Source organism: Schistocerca cancellata, chromosome 1 (assembly GCF_023864275.1).
Source record: "Schistocerca cancellata isolate TAMUIC-IGC-003103 chromosome 1, iqSchCanc2.1, whole genome shotgun sequence".
Classification (NCBI taxonomy): Eukaryota; Metazoa; Arthropoda; class Insecta; order Orthoptera; family Acrididae; genus Schistocerca; species Schistocerca cancellata.
This window is the reverse complement of record NC_064626.1, coordinates 407094005-407112445: the sequence shown is the minus strand read 5'-3', so window position 1 is coordinate 407112445 and position 18441 is coordinate 407094005.

Sequence of the window (18441 nt, the reverse complement as noted above, 5' to 3'; positions counted from 1 at the left end):
AGAGGCTAAGAAGGACTATAACTGGTAAGCAAGACGACGTTGATGGAACGTTAAATCCTAATCTTCCTTTGTTTGCATCCGCGACATTGTACTTTTGCTCAGATACCTACAGCCAACAAGAAATGCATACATTTGTAGGCAATTATTGTGGAAAATTATGAACTAAACTCTGGTATCCTCTGCATCTCTTGATTGCAATATAAAGTAAATACCTCTACTTTCATTTGAAATTATTTGCGATGTACACTTTCGTGATAAACGGCTGCCGGCAGAGGTGGCCGAGCGGTTGTAGGCGCTACAGTCTGGAACCGCGCGACCGCTACGATCGCAGGTTCGAATCCTGCCTCGGGCATGGATGTGTGTGATGTCCTTAGGTTAGCACTTTTTAAACTAGAACTTTCATGCCATCCATTGATATTGGTGGCTGACCAACTAAGCCAGAGCAACACCTCTAATGAGACTTCACTATACGCAACATACTTGCTGAACGACACTCCAATCGTATCTATAACCAATAAGTTGTCGCAACTCGTGAAGAATTGCAACATGGGATGCATTAAGAAATATAGCCTACTTGTTGTGCCGTTTTAAGGTGATGTCATTAGGTGACAAAGGGAGAAATTGTGCAACCTGCATGGTTGACATAACTCCCAAATGATCAGGGCCAACATCGCTCGTATACCTCAACCCTCCATAATCAGTCTCTCTTACAGGCTAATTGGGTTAGGCATTAAGGACGGGAAATTAAAAAATGGTGGATGGTATATCGTCCTGATAGTCACGAGAGCCTGCATCGTTGCCAGATTTTCTCTGCGTATTCATTACCCAGTTATCCTAAAGGCTAGAATTTGTGGCTCGTATTTAAGAGCTATGATTTATGGCCTACTACGACGCAATGGCTGCCTCCATTTTGTGTCGTCCTTACTCAGTTATTATAATTTACGACTCAGTACGGCATGAGTTGGTTTTCCAAAATACCCATAACTTAATTAGTATAATTTATGGGACACTACGATATAACAATCAAACAAGGGTGCCTAAGGGTCTCACACCATGACACAACTGTGAATGTGTAGAATCAACAGGGAATTATTAAAATCCAAGTTTATTTCTCTAGGAACATTTCTCCAGACATGTACACTCAAAAACCACACTGCAATTATCACACAAGATATCGCCAAATTACACATGTTCCATGACTCTACATGTGAACGATTTCTCACACACCGTTGCACGCCGGCATTTGCTATTACAACCACCACTCAGGACAGGACAGGCCCTGACTGGTTTTAGTACGCAATCTGACTGCTTAGAATAACAACAAAGAATGTAAGAAAATTTCCGTTAACACAATTAATTAATTAAGTCCCCAGCAACTATAAAACGTACGAAACCAAAGCACAAGTGTAACTGTTGTGTGTGTGGTAGTGTGATTCAACGTACACATCTGGCACGGTTCTTCTTCAATAAGACAAGAAATTTTAAGTACCATTTATATCAAAGTAATTAAAAAAAATAGAAATACTATAATTGCGCAAGAAAACCAGAATTACACTCTAATACAAGAACACAAGCCAGATGCTTTGTTGACTGAACCTGTAATGACGCATCATATAAGACATTGAAATAATAAAAAGAAAGGGAATTTTTTTTTACCTCATATATATTGACGAAAAGCACTCTGATCGTTACAATACCTCCATTTCGAACAACATCTGCTGTCTAGCCCATCAAAACTGCATAAAACATGGAACAAGCACTCTCCACCACGACTTCACAACAACTCTCCACTCCAACTTCACGACAAGCACTGTCTACCACCGCATCTGAACGACTACTGCCTGTGGAGGCGGCTTAATAATACTCTTTGGCGCAATCTCTGGCGCTGTGGCTCAGTGTAGCCACCTTTCAAGTTCTCGCTTCAGAAATAAGTGTAAGTAACGGGTTTGTTTCTGAAATAACTATTTTCCCTTCCACCATACGAATGCATGCTACCTATGTGGGATGAGATGTGTAATACGCCACTCTATACCTGATGTCACTCACAACAAACATTCTGATCTGGAATAGCGTGTGGGATAATTGACCAATGCAAGTATTAATCTTCTAAATCTTCACATACTCTTAAAGTAGTTCTGCATTGTGTGTATGCCACCACCTTGCAGGAAGATACTGTTATACGAAGTAAGGCTTTTCTGCAGATACTAAATTAATCGGTGTTTAATGATTTCTAAAAAAAGTGCATTATTGACGAGTTACACATCTGATTTCGTCTGATGCCTCAACACCTGTATTGCTCAGAGGATGTAATAAGAATTTTTATTACATTTGAAAAAATCTCTGTGCGTCTGTGCACAAAAACAAAGTGAAATTGCTGCCATGCAACAGGTAATTGTATTTTCTAAGCTTACGTGGTGACTGCTACAGACATACTGCGAATAAATAATGTTTAAATGTAACTAAATGATCAAAGAACATGCCGTCAAATAAGACTGTGGTACAGTGTAAGTGGGACATGACACCAAGTATCTATAATCCAGTAGAGATCTAAAAGACTTGTAATATATTTCATAAATCGATCATATATAAAAAAGTATGTAGTTACTGTAGAAGAATTATATCCTTTTTGTGACCAAAGCGTGTATAGAGCTCTACACATGAGAATAAAGCTAGGTGTAGTATACGTTTGGACTGATAAATGTTATTCAGTAATAATGTCACATTACTGGACACACTACAATTATGAAATTAGAGTTTGTTTATGTGCGTGAGACTTAGGGCTGCTCCCTACATACTGTGGTCAGGTAGTGCATTCCTGCAGTGGGCTACGAGGTGGCCTGAAGAGAGGCTTATCCGTTCCTGCTGCTCCTGCGTGGGGCGGCGCTTAATGTCGGTTTATTCAGGTGGCCGGTAGCAGCCTTTGGCAGGCATGTCCTCGCAATGAAATTGCGGACCTGTGCTTGTAAAGGAGGGAGGATTCTTGTGGCAGTGACGCTAGTCGTGGTGTGAACTGTTTTATCCGTGAATCCGGCATCCACACGGTTCGGACTGTATCACATACAGAGCACCCTTTGGGATGTCATAACTGTTCCTGTCACACCCCCGTGGTGATGGTAAGAGCCCAAGTGAGCTGGCAACTGGGGCGGGAAAATGGTTTAACCGTGGAAGCGTGGGATATTAGCGTCATTTAGCGATTTCTTGCGTGCCACATGCAGTGTGTTTCTTAATGTGAATATTTCTGGAGAAATATTATTACATAAATCGACTTCCTTTTTTAATTTCCTGCTGCTTTCACGCGTCCGCGCTAATACAACGGTCTAAGATTCAGTGTCATAAATTATTATAATTGAGATTAAGGTATCTTGGAAAAGCAGCAGACAGCCATAGAGTCATAAATTATACTACATAAGATAAGGGTGCTGTAAATATAGAGGCAGCTACGTTTCCATAGTCCCAATTAATAGATGATGGTAGCCATTAAGATAACGTGAGTCATAGGTTATACAGGGTGTTACAAAAAGGTACGGCCAAACTTTCAGGAAACATTCTTCACACACAAAGAATGAAAATATGTTATGTGGACATGTGTCCGGAAACGCTTACTTTCCATGTTAGAGCTCATTTTATTACTTCTCTTCAAATCACATTAATCATGGAATGGAAACACAAAGCAACAGAACGTACCAGCGTGACTTCAAACACTTTGTTACAGGAAATGTTCAAAATTTCTTCCGTTAGCGAGGATACATGCATCTACCCTCCGTCGCGTGGAATCCCTGATGCGCTGATGCAGCCCTGGAGAATGGCGTATTGTATCACAGCCGTCCGCAATACGAGCACGAAGAGTCTCTACATTTGGTACCGGGGTTGGGTAGACAAGAACTTTCAAATGCCCCCATAAATGAAAGTCAAGAGGGTTGAGGTCAGGAGAGCGTGGAGGCCATGGAATTGGTCTGCCCCTACCAATCCATCGGTCACCGAATCTGTTGTTGAGAAGCGTACGAACACTTCGACTGAAATGTGCAGGAGCTCCATCGTGCATGAACCTCATGTTGTGTCGTACTTGTAAAGGCACATGTTCTAGCAGCACAGGTAGCGTATCCCGTAAGAAATCATGATAACGTGCTCCATTGAGCGTAGGTGGAAGAACATGAGGCCCAATCAAGACGTCACCAACAATGCCTGCCCAAACGTTCACAGAAAATCTGTGTTGATGACGTGATTGCAACATTGCGTGCGGATTCTCGTCAGCCCACACATGTTGATTGTGAAAATTTACAATTTGATCACGTTGGACTGCAGCCTCATCCATAAAGAGAACATTTGCACTGAAATGAGGATTGACACATTGTCAGAAGTGTACCCGTGGAGGCCAATCAGCTGCTGATAGTGCCTGCACACGCTGTACATGGTACGGAAACAACTGGTTTTCCCGTAGCACTCTCCATACAGTGACGTGGTCAACGTTACCTTGTACAGCAACAACTTCTCTGAAGCTGACTTTAGGGTTATCGTCAACTGCACGAAGAATTGCCTCGTCTATTGCAGGTGTCCTCGTCGTTCTAGGTCTTCCCCAGTCATAGGCTGGAATGTTCCGTGCTCCTTAAGACGCCGATCAATTGCTTCGAACGTCTTCCTGTCGGGACACCTTCGTTCTGGAAATCTGTCTCGATACAAACGTACCGCGCCACGGCTATTGCCCCGTGCTAATCCATACATCAAATAGGCATCTGCCAACTCCGCATTTGTAAACATTGCACTGACTCCAAAACCACGTTCGAGATGAACACTAACTTGTTGATGCTACGTACTGATGTCTTGATGCTAGTACTGTAGAGCAATGAGTCGCATGTCAACACAAGCACCGAAGTCAACATTACCTTCCTTCAATTGGGCCAACTGACGGTGAATAGAGGAAGTACAGCACATACTGACGAAACTAAAATGAGCTCTAACACGGAAATTAAGCGTTTCCGTACACATGTCCCCACAACATCTTTTCTTTATTTGGGTATGAGGAATGTTTTCTGAAAGTTTGGCCGTATCTTTTTGTAACACCCTGTAAATATTAGCATAGTTCGGTAATAAATAGATACGGAAAATCTGCCAACTATACAGGCTCTCCCATCTCTTCCAACAAATGGAACGATATCCCCATATTTGAATTTCCCACAAGTTGTAGCTCACTCAGTTATCCCAGAAGTGATGGGGTGGTTTAGGTGGAGGGATTATCGTCTTAATCCCGAGCAGTAGGGAGTTCTGGCAACTGTGAACGCTGCACCAGCTCTCTCGTTTCAACTTATTAGCTACCAGGTCGTTTGGTCGTCTTCTATGACAGAAAAGTATTTACGTGGTTATTCTTTCCTTTCTGTTTTCAATTTTGTTTTATTCTATATCCTTGGTTATCTCCTATAATTACCTCTACTACCACACGACATATTAAATGCGTGTTATTTTCTTTCTTTTTTATGTACAATTTTCTTGTTCGCCATGATATTGTCAATGGACCTACAATCGTTATCTTAATATCTTTATAGTTATTAATACTAATATCAGTCTTATACTTGTTTAAATATTCAAATATTACATATGTTATCCTGAAGAAGCACTGTCTGAAGTATGGTATTATAAGCACCGCAGAATTATGAGTGTTATCGGTGACCTGTAGGCAACGACTCCGGCCATACTCATGTCCAATTAGTTTAACGTATCAAGATATATTTCCTCACAAAAAAGTTGGAAGATTTTAACTTTCTTGCCAAAGTAAAAATGAGTATTGTTGCTGAACATTTCCCTTAAATTTTTAATTGCGTTAGGAACGTACTAAAATAGTAAAAGTACATCTTTAGGCTGAGTCGGACGTGAAACACTTAGAGAAAGAACTCTTCGTGTTTTTCTAAGTGTCACGAGACAGCTCAAAGAATTTCTGTTGCATCTTTCTTCTGTATCAACTATTATCTAAGTACAAATAAAAGAAGCACAATACTCTTCTGAGTTCTCGCGTTTCCCAACCATTCTCCCAAGGCAAATAAAGCAATACCTTCCGCTTTAGTGATGTCATGGTCGGACACATTCTACACCGTTTGTCCAAAAGTTCCGCGGCTGATTTTATTCCTGTCGTATAAGCAACGTCAGCACATTAAGAACACCTGTAAACAGCAGATGCATTCAGTTGTGAAAGCGCGACCATGATGTGTCAACGTCGTTGTGTCACAAATTACAGTGGGGCAACGAGCAGAGCATTTATAAATCAAGTGTTCGAGGCATTCACCAGAATGTGTCGAAGAAGAGAAAAGTGTGTGCAATGTTTGCAGCACGCTTCTTGTTTCCTAATAAAAGCAACGCTTGAACGTCCTCCGCGAACTGAGTGAAATAAAAAATGTGGGAAATTCTTTTCTGGAAAAAATTATAACGGGTGACGAGTTTCGTGTTACCAGTACGAACCTACCGACAGTATGCAGAAACTGACTTGAAGGGTCAAGGCTTCGGCGACAATGAAACAAATGTCACGTGCGACTTGAATAACATCACACGAATTTCACATTTTTGTACGAACGTTCTGCACGTTGTACTCTAGTGAGGGGGCCTACGAAGAACATATGAAGCACTGAAACCAACACATTAACTTTATTTTTTATTCAGCCCGTCTCGCAACTTTTAGAATTGATAGAGTTCTGTAAAGCAAGTAACGTTTCGGATTAGTAGATTCTTGATACAGCTGTAATACACTGGTGAAATAAACTGACTGGAGCAACAATAATGCTACAGACTAGTGGATGTCGCCTGTTACGTCACTTTTGTATTGTGTAACAGCAGCTCTGCGGCAATTTCCTCCCGTATACTACATGCCATGTGTTTTTATAATCATTTCTTTCAAATTCGGAACCATGTACTGACATTCACGAAAAAGAAAACCTTGAGCACATTACCATATTCCTTGCAAATTAGTTCGATTTTCAAACGATGTACAACACTACAGCAGAAATTCTAGAAATAAATGAGTATACCAGTTGCTTGATTGTTTCTGTAAACGAACATTAGCCTCATGGTCACCCATGAAGCAGGAATCTTGCCGTGGCACAGATAGCGTACCGCAGTTGCAACTACAACGGAGGAATAACTGTTCAGAGACCAGACAAATGTGTTGTTCATAAAGAAGGGCACCGGACTTTTCAGTAATTGCAAGGACAACACTCTAGAAGATTAAATGATGATAGCATCCTTAGTGCCCCATTCGGATTTCTGAACGGAAATCATGCAGGAGGATGTCGTTATCAAGAGAAACAAAACTGGCGTTCTACGGATCGGAACGTGGAGTGTTAGATCCCTTAATCGCGTAGGTAGGTTAGAACATTTAAAAAGGTAAATGGATAAGTTGAAGTTAGATGTAATGAGAATTAGTGAACTTCGCTGACAGGAGGAACAGGACTACGGATCAGGTGAATACAGCATTACAAATAAAAAATCAAACGGGGGTAACGCAGATTATGTTTAACAATGAATAAGAAAATAAAAATGCGGCTAAGCTACCATGAACAACATAGTGAACGCGTTATTATAGGCAAAATAGACACCATGTCCACACCCACCACAGTAATAGAAATTTACATGCCTCCTAACTCCGCAGGTGATGAAGAAATTGAAGACATTTGTGATAGGATAAAAGAAATTGTTCAATTAGATACGGGAGAAAAAATTTTTGTGCTTGTGGACTGGAATTCTATAGTTGAGGAAGGAAAATAGTAGGTGAATGTGGACCTGGCGAAAGGAATGAAAGCAGAAGCCGCCTGGTATAATTTTGTGGACAGCATAGTTTAATCGTCGCTGACACTTGTTTTAAGAATCGCGAAAGAAGATAGTATATGTGGAAGAGAACTGGAGACACCAGAAGGTTTGGGATTAATTATGTAAAGATAAGACAGAGATTTTGGAATCAGATTTTAAACTGTAAGACAATTCCAGGGTCAGATGTGGATTCTGATCGCAATTTGTTGGTTATGGACTGTAGATTGAAACTAAAGAAATTGCAAAAAGGTAGGAAATTAAGAAGATGGGACCTGGATAGGTTTACCTAGCGAGGTGGCTCAAGGGTTAACACACTGGACTCGCATTCGGGAGGACGACGGTTCAATCCCGCGTCCGACCATCCTGATTTAGGTTTTCCGTGATTTCCCTATATGGCTTCAGGCATATGTTGGGTTGGTCCCTTTAAGAGGGCACGGCCGACTTCCATCCTCATCCTTCCCAAATCTGATGAGATCGACGACCTCGCTGTTTGGTCCCCTCCCCCGAATCAACCCACCCTAACCCTACTGATATTGCTTCCTTACCTGGAACGATTGAAAGAATCACAGGTTGTTGAGAGTTTCATAGGAAGTATTAGGCGACTGTTGACTAGTCAGTACTTGTCAATATTTGTATAGGATACAATAAAAGAGGAATGGGTAGCTTTGAGGGATGAAATAGTGAAGGCAGCAGAGGATGAAATAGGTAAAAAGGCCTAGTATAAATCGTTATACAACGCGGGAGATACTGAATTTAGCTGATGAAATGATACAAAAATGCAGCAAATGAAGCAGGCGAACGGGAATACAAACGTCTAAAATGTGAGATTCACAAGAAGTTAAAAATGAGTATGCATGAATGGCTAGAGGAGAAATGTAAGGATTTAAAAGCATATTTCACGAGGGGAGACATAGATACCATCTACAGCAAAATTAAAGAGGCTTTCGGAAAAAAGAGAATCAGCTGTATCAGTATCAAGAGCTCAGCTGGAAAACCAATCCTAAGCAAAAAAGGGAAAGCTGAACGATCGAAGCAATACATAGACGGTCTAACATGGGAGATGAATTAGAAGGCAATATTATGGAAGTGGAAGAGGACGTAGATTAAGATGGGGTGGGAGACATGATATTGCGAGAAGAATTAGACAGAGCACTGAAACACCTAAGTCGAAACAAGGCTCCAGGAGTAAACGATATTCTTTCAGAACTACTGACTGCCTTGGGAGAGCCATCCGTGAGAAAGGTTAATCCAATTTGATAAACGTATGAGACTGAGGGATAATATTCCAGAAGTAATAAATGTTTTCTTAGCATATGAGCCTATACCCAAAGAATCTCAAATGGGCGTCTGCTTATCCTACATAAAGCTTTATATGCAACAATCACTTTCTCTGATTAGGATTGGGCGCAGTCATGAAACTTGTGATGAACACAACAGTTCCACTACTAATTACTTTATCGACATATAGCCTAGTATATGGCTATCATCCAATGAAGACATATTCTTAATTGCATATAGAGAAATACGAGCACATCAAATGTCAGGTTAAAGCTCTTTGGTGTTGACTGGAACCTACATCAAAGTCTGTTGTGGGAACGCTCTTAGCCGCTGAGGTATTTCGGACTGGCGCAGGGGTCGAATTCAATGCTACGTTTTTGATTCTGTCGCACTTCCGTGATGGTGCCATTACAAATCTGTTCGGATGGTTAACCACACACAATCTAATGATGTAACTGAGTCGGTCAATAAATCTGCGACGTTGCTGTGAAACGATATCAAGTTTTTAGCCCAATTTAAGTGCTATTTGTACAAGCTGAAAATCAGCTGGTGGTCTTCGGACCAAATGATGATTTTCTGTAGCTCTTCCCCTGTTTGCTGACATTTTTAGTAATCTCTCCTCTCCCTCTTCCATTCACTGCATAGAGCCGCATTGTGCGACAATAATTACAAAGAGTTACTGAACTCATCTACCAAGTCATATAGTCACAATAATCACGACCGACAACATTCCACCCGACGCAACCTTCGCTCTTATCTTTAGTTTTTTACATTCTCAGAAAGACTAAATGTGTTCTATTACCCCTATAAGAACGTGTTTCGTCTATACAGTGAGCAGGGGGAATTATGCTGAAGATATTTCGGCAGACGTTAAACATGGACACGTCCCAAACATTTTGGTACCAAAAAGCCAACAGAACAAAGTAAATGTGCCGCTTGTGATATAAAAAGTGAACAGAGGTGAGACAATAATAATTTTAACGCAGTAGTGCATCCAGTAAGTCATTAACGAGTGGTGGACCCTGAAAGAAGCTTATGTAGCGCCGAGTCTACACACTGTGGGGAGCCGTTGTCGGAGTGGGTCATAGTGTCACGTACTTTCTTTTGCGTTATTCTTACTCTCCAAGGGCCGGATAGGATATAGTGTTACGTTCTCGAAGCCAATGTAGCCCTATAACACTGAGGGAACTTTACGGAGCAATGCGTTTCACTTCGTCGTAGGGAATGAGCTGTTGGCTGCCTCAACTGTCATATACGACAGAGCTTCCTTATGCGCCTATAGACACGTAGTATTTGTCCCTTTGATAATTATAACGCGTCAGTTATTAAGTGTGCAATTATCACGAAGTGTGCACAAGTGTAATAGTGCCAAGGCAAAGCAAATTTGTGTGGACTGTGTTGAGACACATTATTATGACAATTATATACGTTCTACTTTTTGTTGGCTCATATATAGCAAAATGTACGTTTGGTCCATTGGTAAACACTTTGTAAGTACTATGGCTTTAAAAATGACCTCTTTAATTCCATAATTTTCCATGGTGCCTTTGTATATTTCTGTGTTAGTCTTTTTTGTACCTCATAGTTTTCTCCTGTGCAGATGATTGTAATAATCGAAACAGGTAGAGAAGAAACAAACAATTGTACAGCTGAAGGCCAAAATGTACTTTTTTTAAATTATCTAAGAGCTGTAGACAGCTATGTACAGAAGGTTCTATTTTAGCTTAGGTCTACAAATTGCCAAGTTTCTGCACAGGTTGTATAAATAACGACTGCATACTCTATCTGTTGGGAGTAAATGATAATACTGTGAATGAGCGATCTTCACCACATTTCTTCATGACAGATAGTTTTGTTTTTCTACCAGATGTGAGCGAAAACGGTTATCATATGACTTGATAGACAGACGGCACTATAACAAGAAATTTGTGTCTTGCGATTCGTCTCTGTGTCGCTGCACGTCGTTAGAAATCTGCAACTCCAATGTCTACAGACAGAATAACAGAGAACTTAACAACTGTCTGTTAACAATAGTAATTATAAATTACAGTGAATTTTAACCTGTGAACCCCAATACCAACGTCTAAATAATGAGATTGGAAGAAAATGCAAAACTGCTAAGCAGGAATGGCTAGAGAATAAATGGAAGGTTGTAGAAACATGCATGGCCAGGAGAAAGATAGATGCTGCCTGCTGGACAGTTAGAGAGGCCTTTAAGAAAAGAAGATATCAGAAGCTCAGATGGAAAAGTAGTACAAAGGAAAGAAGAGGAGTGGTGGAGAAAATATGCAGTGGGTCTATGTAAGGGGAACAAACCTGAGAACAGTGCTACAAAGAGAGAGAAGCAATGCGAAAAGAATTTGACAGAGCTCCGAAAGGCCTTAGTGGAAACAAGGCCCCCCTGAATAGACGAAGTACTCACACTGTAAAGCAAAATATCCCAAATGCTATTTAGTCTGTACATAGAATATGCTGAGAAGGAAACCAGTAGGTAATTTTGTTGAAAGGAAAGTAAAGTTCAGGTAGAAGAAATAAAAAATCTTTAATGGTTGCCGATGACATTATAATCCTGACAAGACACCAAAGAGCTTGGAAGATAATATGAACGGAATGAACGGAAAGAAAGTATAAGACGAGCATCAACAAATGTAAATCATAGCTAATCGAATATGGTTGGGTTAAATACGGCAATGGGGAGTGTATGAGATTAGGAAATGATAAACTAAAAGTGTAAAACAGATGGCCGTACCGTAGTGCAACCACAACGGAAGTTTAGAATTTGTACAGAAACCAGATGGCAGTTATATGAGTCGAGGAGCAAGAAAGGGAAGCAGTGGTTGAGAAGGGAGTAAGGCAGGGTTGTAGCCGATCTCTGATGTTATTCAACCTGTACATGGAGCAGACAGTAAAGGAAACAAAAAAATTAGGAGTAGGAATTAAATTCCACGGAGAAGAAATAAAAAAACTGAGGTTTGCCGATAACACTGTAGTTCTGTCAGAGACAGCAAAGGACCTGGAAGAGCTGTTGAACGGAATGGACAGTGTCTTGAAAAGAGGCCATAAGATGAGCGTCAACAAAAGCAAAATGAGGATAACTGAATGTAGTCGAATTAAATAAGTTGATGCTGAGGAATTAGATTAGGAAATGACACTTAAAGTAGTAGATGAGTTTTGCTATTTGTGGAGCAAAATAACTGATGATGGTCGAAGCAGAGAGGATATAAAATGTAGACCACCTATGGCAAGGAAAACGTTTCTGAAAAAGAGAAATTTGTTATCATCGAGTATAGATTTAAGTGGCAGGAAGTCTTTTCGTAAAGTATTTGCATGGAGTGTAGCCATGTATGGAAGTGAAACACGGACGATAAATAGTTTACACAAGAAGAGAATAGCTTTTGAAATATGGTGCCACAGAAGAATGCTGAATGTTTGATGGGTAGATCACGTATTTAATGAGGAGGTACTGGACAGAATTCGAGAGAAAAGTAATTTGTGGTGCACCTTACTAGAAGAAGGGATCGGTTGGGAGGACACATTCTGAGATATCAAGGGCTAACCAATTTAGTACCTGAGGGAAAAGTGGAGGGTAAAAATCGTAGAGGGCGATCGAGTGATAAATACAGCAAGCAGATTGAGATAGATGTAAGTTGCAGTAGTTACTCGGAGATGAAGAAGCTTGCACAGGATAGAGTCCCATAGAGAACTGTATCAAACCAGTATCTGGACTGAAGATCACAACAACAACAACAACAAATACACTAAAAATGATAGATGAGTTCTGATATCTGGCTATCAAGACAACTACTGATGGCCGAAATAGAGACGATAGAAAATGCAGACCCCCAACAGTAAAAAGAAGCCCCTCCGTGCCGTCCTGTGCGGACGAGCACTGTGGTTGCTGACCCCATGCGTTTGTTTGACGTCGGTGTCGTCTCCGATGACTGATTAGGCCCAATCGCCACACAAATATGATCTCATAATGATTTGGTGGCATCTGAAGATGAAGCTTTAACCTTCGTAACCGGTTGTGGAAAAAATTAATAAAATTATGGGCAGCTGAAGCGGATTTTTACTTTTTACAAATGCTCCTCAGCTGCGGATGTTCACCTGACCAAATATTTTGTTCTCAGAAACATTTGGATCCATTTCGACAGAGTCCAATCGAGTTTATGAGCGACTTTCTTCTTATGAATGATACGTTAATGCAACATTTCAAGCGACAGACGAAATTGCAGACAAAACCGTATGAAAAAGTCAGCGTTTTTGTAACAACAAAGGGTAACTAGACTTCATCTGCCGAGAAGCTTATGGCCAAGATTCTCTCTTTATTGAGTATTTTAAAGTAGGTGAAACAGATAACTGGTGAATAAAATAGATGTGCTCCAGACCAGGTGTGTTAGGAAATACACTTGACGGTACGTGGATTACAAAATAAAAATGTCGTCTAACCTTGGACTAACCACCTTCTCGCAAAGGTGTTTAACAGTGTGAAGTACGAATTGTTCGAACTTTCATCCCATTCCCTATTTTTGGGACCATATTCTCATAACGAAAGACAGAGTACATTAAAATGATGTCGAATTTGTTGAAGATGTTGCAAGTGACATAAATGAGTATTTTACAAACCTTCCGTAATAGCGCTTCAGACATTGAATCTGCTCATTGGAAGAATGTCGGACTAAATGCGCTGACACAAAAAGGGATTTAGTCGGCATTAAGGAACCTCATCTTGTCTTTCTAATTATTACTTCACTGCGACCATCTTCCTTTCAGGAAACAAAGAGTACTAAAGACAAAAGGACAACTAAAGATCAGCCTGACACAAACTATATGCACTTCACACATTCTATTCACAAACAACTAATTTAAATATCCCATTCTGCTCTTCCAAATTCGTTGCTCTCATTTTCACCTTAGATCCGTAATCCGTAAGGAACTTGAGAAATATTTAACAAGAAAATTAGTGCACGAATATTACCATGCATATTTCAGTGTTTCAATAGAGATAATATTGTGGATTTATGCTTCTTCGAAGTACCTCGGAATATTTTTACGTTGTATCCCAGTATATCAGCTTTCGAACTAAAGGACTCGCCGTCACCAGTTCTCTGTTTCAGCTGATTGGTGTTGTGGAATAATCATCGAAACACCACTGATCTTTCAGTCATGCTTTTATTATATGATATTTTAAGTGACACTGAGTTTGTGTTTTTTTGTGAAAATCGACATTCCACAAATGACTCAGTTTTATATTTTTTTAATTATCTTGTTTTATTTGTATTGACTAGACTGGGAAGCTTTCCACATTTGGCTACCAACTATATGACTGAGAAACTTTTACAAATCATTGTTTACTAGGCTTCTCAGGTTCTAAGCGTACTTGTGGCTCACTGATAAGTAATGACGATGACAATAGTGACAATAATAGCTATAAAGAGGTAACAGCATTCATCAAAAATAGCAATATCGGTAATTATTTTTTTTCATTTTTGGAGCACATCATCAGAAGCAGAAGGGACCGTGACAGAGGAGAAGACTGAAATGACAGTGACAGTAAATGTTAATAAACAACAGGGTATTTCAGTAGAAAGAGAGAAACGGAAAAATATCTAACCAGTTGATCAGAGTGAACTGCAGAGAAGTGTGTGGAACATAAAGCTAGCGTCATAAAAAGAGGGCCATTAACTGTCTTTTCAAGGTGGAAATTTGGGGTAAGGGCTATGGGACCAAATTGCTGAGGTCATCGGGACCTAGGCTTACGCACTGCTTAATCGAACTTAAACTAACTTACGCTAAGGACAACACACACACCTATGCCGGAGGGAGAATTCGAACCTCCGACGGGAAAAGCCGCGCGAACCGTGAAAAGACGCCTTAGACGGCACAGCTACCCCGCGCGGCTCAAGTTGGAAAGTTATATAATGTCACTGAAATTTTGACGAAGATAATGCCAAACTCGGGTGCGCAGTGGCGTACAGAAGAATTTGTTTTGTTGGGAACGAGTATTTCACTGTGCTGTTCACACAGGAGTGTTCGAGTTGAAAATAAGTAAGAAGGTGTGAAACAGAAAATCAGATGACAGCACAAAGAGATGGTACGATGGTGTCCACGCTTCCCTGCACGCAACCATGTTAATGGCTCGTAGGCTGTGATACCACCATTACAAATTTAACGCACAGAACCATTATTCCGCCCAGCTTGAACTCTTACATGACACACCTTGAAGAATGGCAACACCTTAACTACGAAAAGGGGTTACTAGTAAGTCATCGACAGTAGTTAAAAAAAAAAAAGTTTCTTAAGTTTCTGTAGAGTGAAGAGAGATAACGATATCGTTTCCGAGATTGTAACTGTATGTTATCGCTTTTCGGAGGAACCAAAAGTTGTTTCTACGCCGTTTAGGATTAGCAGAGGAAGTAATACGCTGAACTGACGGGTATTACATCTTTTGTGGACGAGTAAAATCGTTTGCGCCTGAGAGTCATCTGAGACTTTCATACCTCTGTTTATTACACACATCAAAAAAAGTCTTGCATCATCTCGGTTCCGAGAGTTCCGGAAGCTGCACAGAAAATTGGAATAGAGATCAACATAAACATCATTTCCGCCCTTTTTATTGCTCATGAAACCCACTCATTGCATGTTGTACCACCCTTCAGCGAGACTTTCAGAGGTGGCGGTCCAGACTGCTGTACACACAAGTACCTATAATATCCAGTAGCACGTCCTCTTGCATTGATGCGTGCCTGTATTCGTCGTGGCATACTGTCCACAAGTTCATCAATGCACTGTTGGTCCAGATTGTCCCACTCCTCAACGGCGATTCGGCGTAGATCCCTCAGAGTGGTTGGTTGGTCACGTCGTCCATAAACAGCCCTTTTCAATCTATTCAAGGCATGTTCGATAGGGTTTATATCTGGAGAACATGTTGACCACTCTGGTCGAGCGACGTCGTTATCCTGGAGGAAGTCATTCACAAGATTTACACGATGGGGGCGCGAATTGTCGTCCATGGAGACGAATGCCTCGCCAATAAGCTGCCGATACGGTTGTATTATCGGTCGGAGGATGGTATTCACGTATCCTAAGCCGTTACGGCGTCTTAGATGACCGCCACCGGCGTACGTTGGCCCCACATAGTGCTACCCCAAAACAGCAGGGAACCTCCACCTCGCTGCACTCGCTGGACAGTGTGTCTTATGGCGTTCAGCCTGACCGGGTTGCCTCCAAACACGTCTCCGACGATTCTCTGGCTGAAGGCACATGCGACACTCATCGGTGAAGAGAACATGATGACAATCCTGAGCGGTCCATTCGGCTTGTTGTTGGGCCCATCTGTACCGCGCTGCATGGACGTGGTTGCAAAGATGGACTTGCCATGGCTATCTGTAGTGAAGTTGCGCATCATGCAGCCTATTGCGCACTGTTTGAGTCGTAACACGACGTCCTCTGGCTGCACGAAAATCATTATTCATCATCGTGGCGTTGCTGGCAGGGTTCCTCCGAGCCATAATCCATAGGTAACAGTCATCTGCTGCAGTAGTATCCCTTGGGTGGCCTGAGCGAGGCATGTCATCGACAGTTCCTTTCTCTCTGTATCTCCTCCATGCCCGAACAGTATCGCTTTGGATCACTTCGAGACGCCAGGACGCTTCCCTTCCTGAGAGCCCAACCTGGCACAAAGTAGCAATGCGGACGCAATCGAACCGTGGTATTGACCGTCTGGGCACTGTTGAGCTACAGACAACACGAGCAGTGTACCTCCTTCCTGGTGGAATGACTGAAACTGATCGGCTGTCGGACCCCCTCCGTCTAATAGGCTCTGCTCATGCATGGTTGTTTACATCTTTGGGCGGGTTTAGTGACATCCCTGAACAGTCAAAGGGACTGTGTATGTGATACAATATCCACAGTCAACGTCTATCTTTAGGTGTTGTGGGAACCGGGATGATGCAAAACTTTTTTTCATGTGTGTATAAAGGTGTAGATATGTGTAAGTGGTTCTCGGGAGCGCTTATGGGATAGTACAGAATAAGCAGGCAACCAGTCAGTGGGTGGTGACTAACAATTTATTGACAAGTTGGACAGGCATAGATACTCAGTGTACAAGAGGCGGACAGTGGCGGAGGTCGGCGACCCAGCATTTCCGTCAACACGGTGACGACCTTGCTAGCGGTGCGTTGTTCGTCTCCGTGCAGCGTCACGAAGCAGTGCTCTGCTCTCGTAGCTGCGGTAAGAACAGGCTGTCGAGCGGCCACAGCGGTGAAAGTCGGTGACCCCCGGGTCGGATCCGAGAGAAGTTATTCGCTGGCGACGAAGGCACTGACGGTCTTCAGTGAGAGGACGTAGGATCGACCCCAGGTCCATCCAGGCTGCGGCACGACCTCAGCAGGAGTTCCCGAAGGGTCGACGAACGGACATTGGTGGCCACGCGGAGGAAGCCAACATACAGCAGACGTCGATTCGAAGACCATCTGGACCGAAATGCCCATTTGGACGGACGGCGTGATTTTATACTACACAAGGGAGGTCAGGCGATGACATAACACCGGTTTTTGCCCATTGTTGGAGGGAGCTACCAGCAAGGCGAAAATGCTAAACTTGCGGTGTCGGAGTGTTCGGATTGCAGCATCGCTCCCCTTCTTGTGACTGCGTCGCTACATTCCTGTGGCATTTTGATAAAGCAAATATGCATTTGCAAGGCGGAAGGCATCGTACTTGAAGTAGGAGAGAACGGCTGACACATCATTTACACAATATGTACTCGATTTCGTATTCTCACCTAGCGCAACGGTTATCTGCATTCACTCGCGGGTGTAAAACATCTACTGCTGCAGATGTGGCACAGAGGGTACAACGGCGTATGCGAGCTCGACAGAAATTCTCTTTCTACATACTGGTCATTAGTTTAGAAGTCATCCCTGTCGCTACATGGCACTTGCTGTGGAAGTCTTCACCGTTCTGGAATTGTGTCTCAGCTTTCCTCAAACTCAGTAATTTTATTTATTTACTTATTTATTTATTTTTGGTGTTCCGGACAACAACCAGTTTGTCTTCGACTCACAAAAACTGGAAAAACCTATTTGTACGAGTTCTGAAACAGTATCTCTTCGTTGAGTTAGGTTATACATGTAGACATCGTCAATGAATACTACAATATTTCAGATATTAATTTTCTTGAGCTATAATAGAGCAAGTGAGATGACCACTTTCTGCCGCGTTGAACCCGTAACCACCCCTTTCCCCCCCTTCCTGAGCACCCTTCCTTCCCAAGCCTCAGCTATACTTAAGTTATTCGATCGTAAAACGACTACCTCTGTTTAAGAGAAGATTATTCTGACAGTCAGGATCGTAAAACGACTACCTCTGTTTAAGAGA